This window comes from Fistularia commersonii, chromosome 1, assembly GCF_037954325.1.
Source record: "Fistularia commersonii isolate RoL2024-O1a breed Wild chromosome 1, RoL_Fcom_v1.0, whole genome shotgun sequence".
In the NCBI taxonomy this organism is placed as follows: domain Eukaryota; kingdom Metazoa; phylum Chordata; class Actinopteri; order Syngnathiformes; family Fistulariidae; genus Fistularia; species Fistularia commersonii.
This window is the reverse complement of record NC_141284.1, coordinates 3768732-3784062: the sequence shown is the minus strand read 5'-3', so window position 1 is coordinate 3784062 and position 15331 is coordinate 3768732. Positions and strand designations below refer to the sequence as shown.

At 45.2% G+C, this 15331-nt stretch overlaps 1 long non-coding RNA gene across 1 annotated transcript in view; it reads left to right on the top strand.

Moving 5' to 3' along the window:
- The first annotated feature begins 14449 nt into the window (after positions 1-14449).
- Positions 14450-15331, top strand: part of LOC147237149 (uncharacterized) — a 2566-nt gene continuing 1684 nt past the window's right edge. The window contains exon 1 of the long non-coding RNA XR_015105937.1: positions 14450-14994. This is a non-coding gene — a long non-coding RNA (uncharacterized LOC147237149). The remainder of the gene's footprint in view (positions 14995-15331) is intronic.

Sequence of the window (15331 nt, the reverse complement as noted above, 5' to 3'; positions counted from 1 at the left end):
GCGGCGTTCCAATCACCGTGTCTCACATTGCATTGTTTTCGTGCTGGATAGCATCAATCCGCGACGCGTTGTTATCATTACCCGAGCTAACACTAACATTAGCGAATTGCTAACTGTCGTGTAAACAAAATGTGTTTGTTGAAAAGTGACTAAGCTGTTTGACCGAATCGAAGAGGTAGGCATTTCCAAGTTTTTGCGTTGGCTCCGGCGATGTCCAAGCCGCCGTCGTCTGTTTAATCGCTCGGCCGTTTTCGTTGACAGGTGTTCTGGGGCAGGAACGCGTCGCGATAAATCACGCCTCTGCATTTTCGGCCATCTGAACGTCACCGCCCAGCCGCTTCATGGGCGACCCAAATTTGACTAACAGTTGCTGCCAGTTCCCCTTGAAGTACTGTATGGGTGTATTGGTCTCACAGAAAGCTGTACTGATCAATATCTGCAACATTGAAGATATGATCGGAATAAATGGATGGGGGGGGATTCATCATTATTGATCCTTCAAAGTTGTCATTGCTGATTCAGCTCAATGCTTTGATCTATCAAGTATCCACTCCCTGAACTATTTTTACGCCAATCGAGGTGCTGATCAATCGAAATGTTCGGATCAATAATTTGTTCAGTTGTCTGTACGCTCCCAGCCGGACGCCCACGCCGTCTAGATGTTTATGTTTAGTCTGATGTTGGTCGTGATTACGATCCCGACTTCTCCAGAACATCCGCGCAAACAGACGTTCACGTCGATATTCTGTCGATTCGTAGTGTGGCGTCGGATCTGAGAACATCCCAGCGGTACATGTCTGTGGAGGTCCGCGGTCATCCAGGTCACGGTTTAATTCTTGTTGAAATCCTTTCGTGGCAACTGGACTTGAATTTCTTCCAAAAAGAAGGAAGGAAGAAATCAATTCCAGTTGCCGGGAAGAGATCTGGTGAAGAAGTTCCAGAAGTACAACTCCGGTACCACAATGTTTACATGTCTCTTCTGTACTTTAAGTACGTATTACCCACAGCGCTACACATTTAGGGCTTGATTGTGCTTTCGGGCGGATCCAACTGTTAGCCGTTTGGCGTCCACCCAACTCCATCACCCCCCCCCCCCCCCCCCACAACCCCAACTTTGGGATGCAAACTCAAGGAATCCCTTAATTGCTGGACCAAAGTAAAAAAAAAGGAACAAAGAGAAAAAGGCAACTGGAGGTACCTCCGTTTCTACCCGCCGCGCCGAGACTTGCTTGGAAACGGCGAAGGAAAAGTCGCCGAAACACTTGTTTGAAGTAAACATGTTTTTCCCGGGTTAAATCTCTTTTCTCTGAAAGGACTTTACTTGATCCCCGGCTCTGGCCGGTCCCGTGTCTGTTTATGCTTCGGAGTTTATTTTGCACGCCGCCGCAGACAAAGACGGGCTTCTGATGAGGATGGAAAAATACATTCTTACACCTACACATACACACATGTGTGTGTGCGTGTACGTGCACGTGTGGAGTCATCACATGACCGTTGTTGTCCTCGCCTTCCAAAACAGGTGAGGGATCACGCTAACAAAGCCAGACACCTCTCCCCTTTATGCAATGTTTAGATAGCATTGTACGCCACTAGCATGATCCTTATCGCAGGTGAGGGCATGTCGGATGAACGACATTGACCCGAGGGTCTTTCTCCACCCAACCCCCCTCCACCTGCTGCTACCCCCCCCCCCCCCACCCACCCACCTTCCATCTTTAACTGGTATCTTATCTGCTGACCTCGGTAATAGCTCCAGCGCGCGCTGAGCATACGAGTCAGCGTTTTCCGCACCGGGGGTCATCGGCCGCGACGTGTCCGAACGCACCCACGAAAACAAAACATTATACACTTGATCCACGGGTAGCCCAGCTGGAGTTTCACAACGCTAAATAATAGCCGTGAGTCATCGGGGTGAGAATGCCGTTGCGTGTGTGCGCCGAACTGTTGACGTTAAGGCGTATGTGTGTGTGTGTGAGCCCTATTAAGAACTGGTTCCTCTGAAATGTTGTTTTGACAGGTATCAGTAGCGCAGGGATCACCAGGTACAGGGGGTTCCCTCCTCGGGACAAAACCGAGCGCTTTTCCATCTCCTGGCTTTTATTCCGACTCACGTAAGTTCGTTGGTCGGTTTCGACGACTCGCGGGCCCCGACGCGAGTCACGCAGTTGTGTGTCCGCGGCTGTTGTTGCTCTACGCGACGGCTTTCCGACGGCAGCGCTAAAAATAACATCAAGCCCCGTAATTATAGTTTTAACTTAAAGCCCCCCTCCCTCTTAGCCTCCACTCCCAGCTCTATTCTCCTGCTTAACACCTGCGCTAAGCAAAGGTGTGTGTGTTTATGCGTGTGTGTGTGATTTACAGCCAGGCCGCTGTCAAGTCTGTCAGACTCTCTTTGTCGAGGAATGCGAACCGTGATGTCAGAGAGCGTTATGTTCGTGAGGAGAACCCCGCCGCTTGACATTTTAGGGAGAAATTTTGAGTGACTGCGCAAAGCGGTCGCCCCCTCACCAAATAAAAAAAAGAAAAAACCCAGACGAGGTTATTTATCGTGGGTATGCGAGGTGCGGCTCTGCGAGGACAGGTTATCGTCCCACAGAATTCCACCTCGGGCCGCCTTGCCAGTTAATTAGACAACAAACCGTCCGCGTAGCGTCTGAGAGTCTGGGGACTTTCGTGTTTCCGTCAACGGTGCCAGCATTCCAGCGCTAACGTGCTAACGCGGCGCCTAACGGGTTTCGCCCATGCGTCGGCCTTTGCGATTTTGGGGCTTTTCGGAGAAAACCTTTAGAAGAAAACTGAAATCGAAATTATAAAATTTCTTATCAGAATCTTTTTCCTTGTTAACTGGACTTTTTTTTTTTTTTTTTAAGAAGAACAAGAAAATGATTTTGACAAGAATGGCTGAGAACCTCTGCTTGAACTACAAACTTTATTTATTGATTTTTTTATTCATTTATTGTCCTCTGAGGTTCTGAGATTCTTGGTCAATTTTCTTATTATATCTGTCATGGACATAAATTCCAAGCCTATTCCCAGCTTTTTAAATGTTTAATAGAATAAAATTAGAATTGGCATGGTGGCCCAGTGCTTAGCTCTTCAGCCTCTCTGGTTGGATTCCGACTGGAGACCTCTTGGTTTACTGTCAAGGTCCAAAAACTTGCAGGAGACTCGTTGGAGACCCCAAATAGTCGAACAAGAGAGTGAACGGTTGCATGTATCGACCGCTGATCGGTCCAGGGTGAACCCCGTCCGTCGTCCAATGACGGCTGGGATCAGCTCCAGCAGACCCCGAGTGCAGGATAAGCGCTATAGATCATGAATGCATGTATCCCTTTGCTAAATTTTTCGGATAAAAATCATAAAATGCATGTCCAGCAAAGCCCAACAACGTGAAAATGTAAACCGCACCTGGGACTCAAGGCTAGCTTTTGGTCCACGCAGGATATGGACACAGACAGAGATGTCCTGTGCTCAATTCCTGTGTATTTTCGATCCGTCTCCTAAAAGCTCATACGACCAACCATATTGTTGAGTTGAATCCTGAAACTGCGATAAAGTTCGGAAAATGGTGGATTTTTTTTTTTTTTTTTTTTTTTTTTTTTTTTGCGTAAATCGGCTATTTTGTTACTGCTATTCATTTTCTGGCTGATCAGGAGAGCCACCCGGCCAAGCGGTTTGTCAAATACCCCAGTGGACAAGCAGAAATAATGGATATGACGTTCCAAAAAATTCCCAGTGACCTCGCGGTCCGTCGTAGTTCATCCCAAAGCAAAGGACACATTGAAGTACGAGGGCAGTGATGTTCAAAACATTTAAAAAAACACACAGATCTGTTTTCATGTAGAGCGTAAACAAGCCTTTCCTCTGAGTATTTAAGTTTTGGTTTTTTTTTTTCACTGCAACGCTGCATAAGTAATGCATTTTGACTCTTTATCAGCGAGTGCCGACCCAGGAATTTCAGCATCTAAGGAATCCTTTGCTTCTGGAGACGGAATCAGAGGAAAAGAACACAGCTGTGATCAGATAAAACCTTGATTTCTTTTTATCTGATTTCAAAAAAGATAATCACAGAAGGTCAAAAATGGCCTTTTTAGTCATTTGAAATTCGTCCAATCCTTCCTTCTTACGGGAAACCCCCTGCTAGCTATCTGCTATTCCACGTTGAAGGGATTCCATCAGCTCTTACGTACAATTTAAATCCAGTATTATTTAATTTCTTATTTTTCAGGTCACATCATCACGACGCAGTTTTTTTTCCCCAGTGATTTTCTTTTTAATTCCTATTTGACAATTTAACTTTGACACCATTTATCATATGATATTGATCTCTATCCCTTATTTCTTGACCCCTTTTTCCCCTCCAATTTGCAGGTGAGTCCCTAAAAGTGGACACTTACACCCCGGCTCAACTCGCATTTATTACTCGATATTATATATATAAATCACAGCATCATCTGCATAGTGGAGTCATTTTACTTTTACATGTTGTTTTTGCTGCTGAAACAAATTAACTACAAGTTAACCACTTCAGGATTTATACTTGTCTTTTTGACCACGGTACATCCACTGGAAGTCATGGATCTTAGTCCTTCGCCCGCCACTTCCACTCAACTGACAGTTGGGATTGGTTGCAGCGTTCTAAATATAAAGGGATGCATCAGGCGATTCTTTATCATCGGCATCTCGTGCTTCAGGAAACTTCCTTATCAGCCGCCTCCTCCTCTCACCTGCTCCAAGAGGCCGGGTCGAGCTGCTCCGCCTGCTGCCTATCGGCCCCTCATCGCCGCGCCGCTGCTTCTGCTGTAACATTATCACGCACGCCGACAATTCCGTGCCAGCGTATGCGGGTCTCCTTACTCAACTAGCGGCGGTGGCACGCTCAGCCAGGCGCCTGACGTCACGGAGAGCGTGTGTGTGTGTGTGTGCGTGTAGGTTTGTTTATTGGGGGGGAGGGGGGGTCGTAGCACGGCAGCGCTACTAGGAACTGCCTATCAGATGGTCCTTTTTAAAGGGGCTGACGTTCCGGCCGAGGCTTTGCAAAGAACACGTCAAAAAAAAAACCCTGAGGCGTCGCAACGCTTCAGAGCAAACAGAAAAACAGATTTTCGGTTCATTTCAGCCTTTATTGTCTGCTTTTTGTGTTTCCACCTTTTGAACTGCAGCTGGGATTTCAAATTCAAGGCACTGGAACCACTTTGGATCTACAGGATATCAAAACTGAGATTTTTTTTGGGTTTGATTTACGGCCAGTTTTCCGTAAATTTCTTGCTTTTGCAATTTTTACATCAACAAATCTTGATAATTAAACGCAAAACGATGAAAAAAAATCTATACCAAAAAAAAAAAGTCATAAAATATGGTAATGCCAATAGGAACCGATAATTTCCTCACGAGTGAATTGAATTTTGTTTACTTCTTTTTCCTAAAAGCACATTTGCTGGATGTACGGGTGAGTGGAATCTTGCGTGGGACGAGAACCGGGCGCAGGAATGCGTCGCGAATAAAAAAGACCTCGTACAAAACAACAACATGCGATGAATACTGTTTGTGTGAGAGTCATTTCTGTAACACAAAGACGCACATACCTGACGCACTCAGGTGTGTGAGAACGTCTCACACACGGTTTAATGAGCTGTACTCTCGAATCAGATAAGCCTTATCAACCTGTGCAAGAGTTGTTCTGTATAAACATTCAAGATTATCCAGGCGTATGAGATTGTGCGTCTGTACGCGCGCACAAACGCGCGCACACACACGCTGCGAATGTGCGGTTGCATGTTTATATAGGGCTGGGCTGGGAACCGGCGTTCAGGTGTAAATGCATAGCGGGCCCCGTAAATGCTAACGAGCGCGGTGACTGACGTGCTCTCTAAGCTCACCTGAAGGTGTTCCCAGGTGCCGATCATCGCACGTGGCTGATCCTCACGATGAAGTGCGGGAGCATACCCGGCATAGCTGCACCGCCGCTTTTCACACCGGCGATAGCAAAGGGTGCGCTAATCCCGCAGGTATTTGCGCTAAACCGCCCCTGGAGGCAAAATGTCCCAGAGCTTTTTGGTTAAAAGGTGTAGCCTATGAAATATTCATGCCGCAGGTGGAACCCGAGATATCTCTCTTGCAGAAAGACTTAAAAACATTAGCCAGTTAACCGACAGATGGGTTGAATCCGGTGCTAACAAGATAAACTGACCGGGAATCGGCATCTTATCCGGCTGACGCCTGATTAAATACTGCTGACTCTGAAATGTGTACTGTGGTGGTCAAAGTACTCAGATCTCTTTACTTCAATAAATGAGGACCTATGATCATCTCAAAACTGCTCCATCACAAGTAAAACTCCCGAGGTGAAAATGACCCTGTGCACTCGTGCTGCACTATTATCACTACAAAATAGTATCCAAAAATTAGCCGTTATGCAGACGATGCTGTGCTATATTGTTACAGTACGATGTGATCGGGGCCTGATAATCCAAAGGTGACTTCAGATTATAAACCACCGAGATGGGGAGGGTGGGTGAGTAAGACAAGGACAAGTAGACCCCGCCCACACACACACACACACACACACACACCATTTCCTCCACTTTGACAACAAATCCTATTAAAAGCATGTTGCAAGAAAATTAAAACGGCCCAAAAAATGATATCTTTCCACTGAGCCATGCTGAGTTGGATGAGGAGGCCAGACATCTGAACCTCCTGCTCAGTAGCAGCTCTCTGGGGACAAACAAGACGTTCCTTGCCAGGAAAAAACACCCGGCTTCATAGCAAAGAGTCGAACGTGCGCCCCTGTTTCCTTTTATCAATCCCGCGGCATTATTAAATAAACATGTAAGATCAAGGAAAAATGTATCAGAACTTGTGTCAGTATATGGATATGCTACCAGGCTAATTTGTAGTCACATCGACTGGATCTTTCGTCTTTTTTTTTTTCTTTTGCAGATACTCTTCCAGTCAGCTGGTGCAGAGACTCTGGCGGCGGCGGCTCCTCCTGACGTAGGAAGGCTCGGCCTGGAATGCAGATGTTCCGTCCTGCGTCTTGGAATCTCTGATCCGCTGGGAGCTGCAGGCTGACGCACAGCGAGGTGACTCACCTGCTACGCTGCTTTGTTTTATTTTTCTGTGTGTGTTTTTTATTAGTTGTGCTTAGTCAACAAATTAGTAGTCCTTTTTTTTGGGCCATGCAGCAACGGGTAGCACTTTAAATCAGTCATCATCGACCGCTAACGCATACAGCTTGAAACAGGTAAGCTAACGCACTTAGCCATTGCTACAAAGTAGCAAAGAAACATAAAGTACATAAGTACTGCCTCAGGTTATGATGCAGAAAAATATCATAGCAGCTAAGTTGCTAAGCTAACCCTTGTGTTGTCTTGTGGGTCAAAAGTGACCCACTACCATGTTTAGCTGTAGAAAAAACGCCTCAACCTATTTTTTTCTAACTTGAAATTTTATGACTTTTCCTAAAGAGACCCCATAATTAGAAAAAGTGATACTTCTTTTTTGTTTATGTTTCCATGTGGGCTGTGCACCACTAGGGTACAAAGATTGTCTTATGGGTCATTTTTGACCCGTATGACAAGGGGAGCAAACACAATGTTAAGATCGCACGAGGGCTAAGGTTGGTCAAAACATCATCGCAGCTAACACTGATATCATGCTGCTAAGCTAAGTTAGAAAAAAAAAACACATCTGTTCATGTGATAACGTGACTGAGTAGGATTAGCCGCACCTCAAAGCAGCTAACTGTTAAATCAGCGAAACTCTTAGCAGCTAAGGATGCTATGTGGCTAAGCTACATGAACCAACTACCCCAGTGGCGCATGGACAAACATGGCGGTCGAGATGATGGCGTTCCGCCTCCCGTGCCAGCATGTTTGGGAGCGCTAATGTTTGGTTTCTGACGCCTGTTATGTTGCCGTAGCAACCGTAGCAGATGAGCTGCGCGATTATCTGGACAAATTAAGTCGGCCGGATCATTTGCAAATAACAGCGCGGACGTAAAAATGATCTGATTTGAGAATCAAATCAGATTCGCCTCAAGCTTCCAGGTGCGGCCAGACACTTTAGTAATAAGTTACACCGACTCACAACATTACTTTTTCTATAAGAGGATACTTTCACATCACTGGGAGTTTATGTTTTTTACTCAACCCTTGGGATCATATGTGAGTGTGTGTTATTTGTGAGTATGTTTGTGCATCCTTGTGTGTGGGTCTCTGTGCACGGGCGTGCACGCGCATAAGCATGGCCTCAAAGAGAAGATGATCAGATTCTGATCTGGTTGACAGGGGGACACCTGCAAGAATACTGGTTACTTTGGCACATTCCACAATGTAAGTGTGTGTGTGTGTGCGTGTGAGCATGGATGGATGAGTCTGTGTGTGTGTGTGTGTGTGTGTGTTGTTGTCCACCGACCTGATCGGAAGATAAGATAAGTAACATGTAAGCAGAGCTGAGTTGGTAGCAGGTGAGTCGCACGCCATGAGCCTCTCACACACAACCCGCTTCTTTTATTGGAGAAGTGTGTGTGCGTTTGCATGTGTGTGTGTGCGTGCACCAGGCCCGTGCGTGTGCGCCCGTGCTCGCGCAGACATGCAGTTTCTAGCATGAGAACCTCAGCGGGGGTCTGCGAAGCGAGGGAAGGGGGGGGAGGCAAGCTGTGATAACAACCTTCACTTCGAAAATAACAACAGGCCATCGAGGGTGAGCCCCCGACCCCGACCCCGACCCTGACCCCGACCCCGACCCCGACCCCTTGATCTGACCTCGCCGGGACCCCCAATCCGGCAGAGACCTCCACTCGGTTCGCCGCCGTCACCGTCACGTCACAGGAAACTACGGGATTGGGCGCCGATGGGATTGCCGCTCAGACAGGCCTCTTATCTTCCCGCTTGCACTTTGAACACAGGCCTGTCCGGCAAACACACACACACACACACACACACACGCGCACACTGAAAACAGGCTTCAATTCCCCTCTTATGTTTTAGGAAGTTTAAAATATGTTGCTGTGAGTTTTTCACATTGGGAGATGGAGGAGGCGGAGTTAAGTCACCTGCCAATCACAGGCCTGCATATAGAGATGTCATTCTGTCATTCTGTCCTTCACACCAATGGACAGTTTAGAAACTGAAGTGGACCTCCTGACTGTTTCTGGTTGGAGGAAAACGGAGAATCTGCAGAGAACCCAGGCTGAGCATGAGGACCCCTCACACAGAGAGACCATGGAAACGGCCACAACACACACACACACACACACACACACACACACACACACACACACACACACACGTATGTGGTTTCCAGGGCGAGTTGGGGATATCATTTTTTTGCTTTATTATCATGATTCATTTTATTGTTTATTTAAATGTCTTTTACATTCATAAGTAAATAATTGCTGTAACGTTTTATGAATAATATAATATAATGTAATATATGTATGCATACAGTATGCTTTTACACATGCACACACACATGTATATTCATACTAATATAATCCCAATCAAATAACTTTCTGTGCATGTATATCTTTGTTTATTTATCTTTATTTATTCATGTGTTATATTAATTTTGATTTATTTATTTATCGGCTGATTGAAATTTATTTTAAATGGCTCGGGTGGAGGGGCTTAACTCGACCAATTTATTTATTTTCTTCTAATTTCTCTCCTTTCTTTTCCAACTACAGCCGGACATCCATAAATATCGCTTTCCTCTTCCCCCTTTGACCTCTGACCCCTCCCCCTGCACAGACGCAGGCATCGCTGAGCAAACAAGCCCATCAGCGGGGTCAAGCGGGGTCAAGCGGGGTCAAGCGGGGTCGGCCGGTTCGAGGCCGGAGGTCGAGCCGCAGGCCGATGTTCATGTTCCCGTCGGGCCGATTGTGACGGAACGGTTGAACCTGACCCTGAGCCGACTCCGCCGCCCGCGGGGACTCGTTCTGGCCACGACGTCGATCGACGGATGTCGGAGCAGAAGTCCGACACGGAGGAGGAGGAGGCCCAACACATTCAGGTCAGTCATTGGCTGATTTAAAAAAAGAAATCCATCTCTGTTGGTAGGTTTTCTCCGTCTCTATGCTGACGACTGCTTCGTATTCAAGAACGTCATCGCCCTTTAACACCTCGTTTTTCTTCAGGATGGAACGGACCGACGTGCGCTGGAAGACACAAAACACCTTGTTTACTTAGAAGAAACTCGGCCAGCAGCCAGTTAGAGGCTACTTTTGTTCCACAACCAAAGTTTGGTTGTTTATTTACCGATTTCTTCCAAGTTGTGGTTCTGGTTTTCTAATCCCATATTTTTTGTTATCTCGTTCTTGACCATTTTTTTTTCCCACTATCTGGTTTTCACATAAATATCAGTTTTTTTCAGTGATTACCTGATTTATAATGTTGTTTTGTGGGTGACTATTCAAGATTTTCATGCACTTGGTGCTTCAGAACAGCTTATCTAACCTAATCTAGTCTAATTTAATCTAATTTTTACTGAAGGAGCAGCAACTTTAGGCTTGGTTTGCAGAGCGAGGCGTCCCTCAGCTCGGCCGGCTCCTTCGGCCAGCATGTCGAGGTGTCCTTGGTAAAGCGCCTCGGAACTGCAAGGTATTGTTAATTTTCAATTCTCTCTAATTTTTAGAGAAATCACTTTTACTACACAATCAAGTTTCACTTTATTTATCTTGTCCACCGCAAGGCTGAAGGACCAGATATTTTATTTTTGTCTTTTCACTGCCTTTTTTCTTTAAATTTTTTTTTTTTTTTTCTTTTTTAGTTTATCTTTTTATTTATGGGATTTTTAAGATTTTTTTTTGTTGATTTTCAGGTACTGATTCATGGTATTTCTTCAACCCCGTCCGCCCATCCCAGCTGGCCGTCTGTATTTACTCAGTCTGAGATCGTCCGAGACGTCGCCCAACGCCACGCATTCCCTCCAACGGGCCGACGGCGGGAAAATGAAGGGTTAATGATCACAGGTGAATGCACGCACACACACACACACACACACACACACACACACACACACATCGATCAAGTCATCTGCTTGTATAAAGACATGTTTGCCATCTTTGCTTTTTCAAATCAATCTTTTTTGCCTGCTGAGCAAAATGAGTTCATGCGTCGGTGGTTAGGTTTGTGTGTGTGTGTGTTTATGTTTAAATGTCAGACGTGTGTGTGTGTGTGTGTGTCAATATTGGAGGATTCCTCCTCGGAACGTTAAATGAGGAATGTTTTTTTTTTTTTAAGCCCTGGAAGGATTCCTGATTTAAGACCGTGTTTAAAGGAAAAGCGTCTGCAGACGCAATTGAGTGATCGCAAATCAATCAATCAATTGATAAACATTTCTGAATAAACTCGAACCCTGAGCTTAAAATGAATTCCCAAAGACTAAACACACTGAAACAATCATATTAAATGATCTAAATTCCATAATTTCTATATATTTATAAATACGTATCTTCAGAAAAGATGAACATCCACTGGAAATTATTGTTTAAAACACAATCATTTTCCTTTTTTTTTTTCATCTTGTGCCTGCACACGCACGTGCGCACACACACACACACACACATACATACACACACAGAGTCTGTATCAGTTTTACGAAACAAGTAGCTTTAAAGTGATTTCAATAGAGGTCAATAGAAACAAATGATAAACAGGAAGTCCGTATGCAGCAGCTTGAGCGAGCTGGAACCACTGAGAGGAAAGTCCTCGGGTCACTGGTGACCTCTGACCTCAGGAAGGAGATTAGATCTCAAATTTACAGAGAGAAAATGATGAATGAATGAACGGATTCATGATATTTCAAGAACCTTAACAAGCGATCCTGGTCATTTTTTTGTTTGTTTTTGATAGAAACTCAAATGTCGGACGTTTAATGCCGGACTCCATTCAGAAAACAGCCGATTTGGAAGTTGCTCGCTTCTCAGCTCGCGGTTCTGCGCGGGCACGCTCGAAGTCGAAGGTCACGGCGGCTGGCGCCGTCACGCCGTCCATTCGGCGTTATTTCATATCTGATAAAGCGGCGGCCTCAGGGAATGGGGAGCGGTGGCTGTTTTGTCCTGTGGTAGCATGTTTCCTGGGTCAGAGAGACGCATAATTAGAGCAGCGGTTTCGGGACCAGGGTCCCAGGACCCGGGACCCGGGACCCGGGACCCGGCCCCTGCACCGGAGCCCATTTCCTGGGACCATTTTGCACATAATGTTGCCACTTTCCTTAAACCATTGACCCCGTTTGGAATATCTCAAATCCAGACGTGGTTGGAGCAGGTTGTTGATTATTTTCCATAATTTCCGTCACTTTTCCATCATTTTTTTTTTAAAAATGCATTCTCCAGACGCAAAGGAGAAGCCGGTATCGGTTCTGACACAACCGACGGACCTCAACCACGCAAAAGAGCTTCGGAAGATGAACCAGGTTGAAGTCGGAGCTTGTAGCCGCGAGTCGGGTGAAGAAACTGACGCTGAAACTGCTGTGCTTGGGTTTGCAAAGTTGAAATCAGCTTTTTTTTTGTCAACATTCGGCTCTTTTATCCCTCTTATGGGGCTCCCTGTGGCTTTTGAAAATAATTAACGAGTATTTCATTGAAATGGATTTTTCAAATTGAAGCTTACGGCCATCTTGTAACATCTAAATAAAACGTGTTAGAATATTTTGACGCTCTTAATAAGCAACGGCACGCGGCAGTAGAAGAATGACAGCACGGCGAGAGAGGACGCCATTTTTGGTTGCTAATTTAAATTTTTTTTTTAAATTAATTTATTTTTAATAAATACAAGAAGGACTCAAATACAGTAATATTTAGCTTAAAAGTAACCTTCCACCCAATGCGTTTTTTTAGGAGTTCAAAATGTTTGAAATATAATTTTATTTTCTCTGCAGTTGTTCATTGATTAAAAAAAAAAAAAAGCAACACTTATTTGTTTATTCGTAGCATAAAAGCAAAAAAATAAAATTTCGTTGTATGCCGTGTTAATTCATTTTAAATTTCGAAAGGGTTGTGTGGGTCCCACACAAATTTCGCAGTCATTTCATTGGAGAGTGAATATATTGGTAGATGCATGCTGGAATTGGAGGCCCAAACAATACCAGAGATGCTTTATGATTTTATAATCATAATGCAAATAATAACACAAATATAATCATAATGAAATCTACTGGGATAAATTCCGTTCTAGAACCACACTGGTAGTGAAATGTGTTGTGTTGTCAGGTGCTGGTATCAGTTGGCTTTCATAGCCTGCTTGCTTTCTGGTTTTCACATAGAATTTTATAATCGAGAGCTGCAAACAGTTGTGAAAGTTCATATTCCTTGGTCTTTTTTTTCTGTGAAACACTTGAAAAGGGTTATTTTGTTATTATTTATTTCATAGAGGATGTTACTTATTTCATTAATAATGTTATTATTTATTTTCTGATTTTTTTTTCTTGTCAACATTCCAGAAAAGGTTAATTTTTGGTTACATGTGGCTTTCTGGAAAACAATGAATGTTGATGTTTAGACACTTCTGCGATCGTCACACTTTTTGTTACAAACTGGCCTGGCCCATCGTCAGAGAAGGGAAAAGTTATTTGGCCCTCGCTGGAAAAAGTTTGGGGACCCCTGATCTGGAGGAAGACCTAGGAGAAGATTTATGGTTAGAGGGAAGAGGTTGATTCGCTGTGTTGACTCCTGAAGGTAAAAGCCAAAAGGGGTCATTTTTTTGTAATTTTTTAATTTTAATTTTATAATCATTCTAAGTTTATTATAACATTAAGTTAAATTTAATTTAATACTCATGATAAGTTAATGGTGGAACGAATGAATTTGTTTTCTGTTATTTTAAATGGGGAAAATTCATTTAAGAGACAAAAAAATTCATAAATCAACCTATGAACCCACTTCTGCAACGAATTAAATTCGTATCTCAAGGAACCACTGTACTTCAGCGCTGCTTTTCTCCCGCGCTGAATAATCGACGCGACGACAGCGGCTAACAGGCGCCCGTCGAGCCGCAGTCAGTCATCCGTCGGGGTCGGAGTTGGGACACGGGTCAAGGTCAAAGGTCGGCAGCCTCCTCGGTCCTCAGCCTGCGAGGCGGGGCGTCCTCGGGGAGCCGCGCCGACCCGGCTGAACCCCGGATGAGCGAAACCAGCGATAGGCGGCGTTTAAACACACAAATCACCCGAACTAGACCTTGGATGCGTGCCCTTAAAAGCACACGTGCACGCGCACACACACACACACACATGCCTGGCAGATCTGCGTCAACTCCTCTGAGCTTGTTTGGTTGAAATCTGCAGGTCTCAGTAAACAGTGCAGCAAAAAAAAAAAAAAAAGTTTACGCTCCTGTACGCTTGTTCCTTCGGAGCTCGACGCATATTTATCTAGCAGGAGCGCATGCGTGCTCCTCACGTGCACGCACACACACACACACACACACACAAACATAGGAGGGTAGTCGAAATGAGTACACAGATTAACTCTCATCTCCGTCAATGGAAGCTTTTCCCTTCTGATTTCGGGACCTTTCTTTCTTTCTTTTTTTTTTTTTAAGTAAACTAATCTTTGAGCAAATACCTGCGGCTGTTTCTGAAGTCGGGACATAAAGGGAAGTCTTAATGTATCTGGAATAAGAGCGGGGGAAACGGGTCGCTGGAACTTCGGGATCAAAGCTGTGGGGCACAAAGGCAGAGATTTAGCATGTTGGAGCGATCGTCACTCTTTCACCGCCAACTATTGTCCTCGTGTTATTCCTCCGCTCAAGTTCTTTGAACCCCCACCCTCCGCCACCTCCTCCACCCTCCCGGCTCTATTGTCACCCCGTCGCCGAAACCGTGTTCTTAGACGTCTCCCCTCTAGCTTTTCAGGCTGCTTCGTCGTCGAGGGCGGGAGATTAACAACAACAAAAAAAGAAAACATAGGAGTGGATGAAGGGGGGGGACGGTGTTTTGCAGCTCGGCGGACTTGACCCGGGGATGCGACGAAATCCCGCGGCGGGAGTGTTCCAGGTGTGTTTGTTGAAGATGCGGAGTCTGTGTGTGTGTGTGTGTGTGTGTGTGTGTGTGTGTGTGTGTGTGCGCAAGCGGGTGGCATGGGATGATTTGGTTGGCATCTCTGAGTTGGTTCAGGCTGATTTTGCTGGTTGCCAAGGCAGCGGTGTCATCAACACATGTATTCAGGTGTGTGTGTTTGTCTGTGTGGGTGTCAGTGTGGTTCTCGCATTTTAATTCACACACACACACACACACTCTGATAGCACTCAGATTTGGTGCGTGGTCAAGATGCTCAGGCTTTGAGTGCCAGCCAGGCCATGTGGGAGGATTGAGTCCATGCAGGACAAGACTA